Below are 4837 nucleotides of genomic sequence, written 5' to 3'. Positions count from 1 at the left end.
ACCCACAGAAACTGTGAGACAAATGGGTATTGTCTTAAGTCACAAAGTTTGCAGTACTTTATTACACAGCAATAGAAAACTAATACAGGCTTAATAAACTGGATAATGAGTGTCATCAGTTCAAAATATTTAGGATTTGCTACAGCATAAAAAATCTTGAAATGTAATGAAATTTTATAGAACATAGAAACTTGATAGATATTTCCCCAAATTTGACTATAATCCTAAAAACTAATGTGGTAATATCAAAATTCACTGTGAATTTCAAAAAAGAAATTTTGATCAACCATGCTGAGTAAAGACTGAATTATCTTTCTTTTCTCTGTATAAGAAGTATTACAAATGTGTTGTCATAAGAAGAGACAATTTAAAAGGATCCAAAAATCATAGAAACAAAAAGCATTATAGAAATGTATAGAGGGGGAATACTGGGGGAGTGGACTGGGATGGGAGTAAAAGACAGAAAACTGTTCTTGAACAACAATTAAAAATAAATTTAAAAAATGTATAGAGAAATAAACAAAAAATATTATGTCACTTTCTAGATTTTATGTTTGTGGTATTTGTTTTTTTTTAAATTTGTACTTGGGTATAATTTTATTTCTCATTCTAAAAATTATTTTGCATACAATTTTTTAATTCATAATTTCGTCTATTTTTGAAAGTTCTCCATTTTATGTTTGCCTATAAAACATAAACACTCCTCTGTTCATAATCATAATGCTTTAAATATCAACCATAGGAAGGCAGAAGGGAGGTGGGGAAGGTTAACAAAAATTGTATTTCCTTAGCTCTCTATTTGCCCCAGAGGGCATAGTTGCCTAAATTGGAAATAGCTTTTCAGGATAAGGAGCATTCTGATAGCAGGTTCTAGATAATGACTTATAAAGGATTTCAGATGCCAGAAGCAAGCAATTTTGTCAAGAGAGAATTTCTTCCTAACAGTCCCTTACAATGTCTCTGAGGAGAAGAAATTTAAATCCCCTGTCATTCCTCCTCAATCTCAGAGCCATCTGGGTTCAGTCTCCCAGTCATCAGATTTGTTTTTGTTTGTGGGGAATCTCTCAGAAAGGAGCTTGCTGCTTCTTCACCGCTAGGCCACAACCTTAGTGTTCACCTTGATGCTTGGGGAGTACCTGTTTGTGAGTAACATTCCATTTTACTCCCTTGTCCACAAATGGAACTCTATTGTTTTGACTCTGAATAGAAACTTTTTGTTTTAGCTGAGTTTATTGACACAGCACTGATGTTTCCGGAGGAACAGGAGCTCGGTCAGTGACCCAGCTGGACAGCCAGGTCATTGTCCTGAAAGGAGCCCCTCTGGAGCTGAGTGCAACTATTTTTCTTCCTTTTAACTGTATCTCTTCTGGTATGTGCAATACCCCAGCCCAGGACTCCGGTTTCTCCTGGAGTACACTTCTGGAAACAGCCTTGTTTCAGGCATCAAAGGTTTTGAGGCTGAATTTAGGAAGAATAAAACCTTCCACCTGAGGAAACTTTCAGCCCATAGGAGTGACTCAGCTGAGTACTTCTGCGCTGTGAGTCACATGGTGACTGAGATTTTAGGGGGGAGCTGATCACAATCTCCTGAGACTTTATAGCTTAAAAGACTCTGGGTCTCAGATTCTGGGTTATTTCCTGGAAGCTGGCATGTCTTGTGAAGGCATGGGAATCCTGGGAAGTGTTTGATTCCTATGGAAATCTTGAATTGTTTTCTTTTCTATTCCTCTCCATTTTGCTGAGAAAAGTCCTTTTTTCTGAAGTGCAGCATTTTTATCCTCTAGAGTCAACATTGTACAGGGAATAAGGCTGTAGAATTTTTTTAAAAGATTTTATTTATTTATTTTTAGAAAGGGAAGGGCAAGAGAGAGAGAGAGAGAGAGAAAAACATCAATGTGTGGTTGCTGGGGGTCATGGCCTGCAAACCAGGCATGTACCCTGACTGGGAATCAAACCTGCGATACTTTGGTTTGCAGCCCTGTGCTCAATCCACTGAGCTACGCCAGCCAGGGCTGAGGCTGTAGGATTTTCAACAAGCTGGAGGAATTTACTGGCTCCCATGTCAATGGAGATAGTGATGGCTAAGGTGGCTGAGCTGGCATAAGGCAATTCAGAGAATTGCTTTGTATTATTCATCTCATCTCTCAAGCAATCAGAAAACCCAGGACAATTGCTTATTTCAAACTGTTTTATCTCCAGACTAGTTTATTAGTAATCTGAGAGGTCTCTTTCCTCATCAGACTCCAGCTCTTTGACTAAAGTATTTGAGATTGGTAGACTTAATAAATCTTGACATTGAAGGATGCATACAAGGTAACTTTCCCAAAAACAATATAGCATGAAGGAAAAAAGACGTTCTTCATCCAGTGGTCTCCAGTAGCAGACATTCTAAATTAAACAATATCATGCCAAAGTTCCATGTGGAATCCCAGGGTTGACTGTGTATGAGTGGCTGACCCACCCTTTCTCTATCAGACCCATCCAGGTTACCTCTCTCCTCTTTTTCTCCATTTTGATTCAATTTCTCTAATATCCACCTAGTGCCCATAATAACCAGTTATTCCTTGGTCATCTTATTCTCTTACACTATTTCTCACAGTGCCATTAGTAAACATTCGCAGCACTCTTGAATAATTCATCTGATCTTCAGTGTCTGTTGATCACTTCCTTTTCTACTTTAGTGAAAATATAGAGGTCTTCATTTTTATGGCTTTTACCTCAAAGTCCATCTATAGAGGGTTATTATTATTTATAGTGTCAGAGACAAGAGCACAAACTAAAATTATTTTCACATTTTCAAAACTAGTTATTTTTTTAAATAATCTACTAAAGCTAAAACATAAAAATGATCAAATGTTTTAATAAAATGTATTTTAAACTAAAGTTTAATTTAAAATGTATTTCAAAATTTATAGATTTTCATAAACATAAAACTATTCACAATTTTTGTTTCGATGTCCATCTAATTGCTCAAGTAAATAGTATCACTCTTTATTGGGTTAAGTTTGGAAAAACATGTACAATTTAAAAGTAACATTGTTTAATATTGCAAGGTATTCAGGCCAGCATGAGCAGCTACAGTGAATACTTTGCTAATTCATGAACACCCTTCAGAACCACAGATGAATACATAAGAGAAGCAAGATGAATCCTGAGCACTCCTAGGAAACAATACTTTGTTTTATAAGAATCTACTGTATCCATGCAATCTGAGAGGAAAGAATGGTCTAGTTAATTAATTTTTCCTCACTCCTCAAGTCCCCCAAATTCCAAATCAGAGCCTGTCTTCTATGTCAGTAGCAGCACAGCCCACAACATTTTCTGATATTCAAATGCAGTTCCAAGGACAAGTGTTTAGGTGGTGAACAAGCATTTTCATTGAGCCTGAACGGTGTGTTGGTTAAGGTTACACTCTGTGTCCACATTCAAGTGACAGAGACACCCTGTGTTCTTCAGTACATCTATCTTGTTTGTGTGTGTATGTTATCAGTGGCCCTGTCAATACACTTGCTCGTTTTCTCTGTTCCTTGTATTTAAAATAAATGGCTCCCTGTGAAAGATCACTCATCTTTGCTTTTGTTATTATCCTCTCTTGGCACTTCCATGGAAGACATACAGTATTGTTACAGAACAGACTCCCAGGGAGAGGGGGTGAATGATATACTATTACCCAATGGAAATAGTATATCATTCTGCTCTGGGGGTATCCGCCTCTATACTAGGTTCATCTTGGATGCCACCAGGGAAAGATGTCTCTCAATGCCAGAGATTGGTGAAAAGGAAAGAAATTATTTATTCAAAAAGTTATACAGACTTAGAGTAATGACTTAATGTCTTCATTAAAATACTAAAGTCCTTTAGAATACCCACAAACATACACAGTCCTCCCTTCTCCCTCTTCCCATATCTCAGGAAAAGAAGTAGAAGTCTGTGGCTTAGGTAGTCCCCAGTTCCTGGCACCATCAGTTGTGTTGCTACCACGATCTCCAGTTAAACCAGAACTATGTGTCACCTTCTCATGCACCACTAGCAAGAATCTTTTCACCCCTTTCCTTCCCAGCAAAGTCTCTCCTGCTTCCTAAGCCATGTGGCAAAAGGGAGCACCCCAAAGCCATTTGGTCCCAACCATCCCACATGTCTGCTGCACCTGGGTTTAAATCCCAGCGCCAATCTTCCTCTGCCACACCATTTCCGACTCCTCCCACAATCAGTTACATCTGCCAGCATTCCCATATTCTTCTAGTCTTTCTTGGCTCCCAAACTAAGTCCAGAAGGGTGTGGCCCCATGGTGTGGAGCCAATCATCTCCAAGCTCTCAGGTAGGCATGCAAGTGCTGTAACCAGGGGGAGTTGCCTCCCACTTACATCCTGGGTGGAAGTTACTCCCAACCCCCTGGCTCAAAGCATGGCCATGGCTATTTAACATATCTATGAAACCAGTTAAAGGTTTATAGATATGTTAGATGACCATGCCAAAGGTTAGCTGCAAAGCTGTTGCTGTACAAAACAGCTCTCAATGGCCCTGCTCCATGTGTCCCATTCCCCAGTTCAGACTTGTGGGGGTGAGGACATCCCATACTTTTCTAATATTTCCTGGACACCCTGAGTTCTGGGCCCCATTACAAATCCCTATTTGGAGTCCCTCTGGTGCACCCTGCTACAGTGTCACATGTTCCATTGAACTGTCTCCTGTAATATAGGCTTGAGGTAATTGTTACTTGTCTTGGTGTTCATGTAGTATTTATCATGCTTTTATAATGGTATTCTTTAGGCTTTTATTACATTTACAGAGATGTCCATCTCTCCCATGTCACAAGCTCTGTAGAGGAAGATATAGT

The sequence above is a fragment of the Phyllostomus hastatus genome, unplaced genomic scaffold (assembly GCF_019186645.2).
Source record: "Phyllostomus hastatus isolate PE091 unplaced genomic scaffold, TTU_PhHast_1.1 phas_contig_301, whole genome shotgun sequence".
Lineage (NCBI taxonomy): Eukaryota > Metazoa > Chordata > Mammalia > Chiroptera > Phyllostomidae > Phyllostomus > Phyllostomus hastatus.
Note: the sequence above shows the minus strand (reverse complement) of the source record.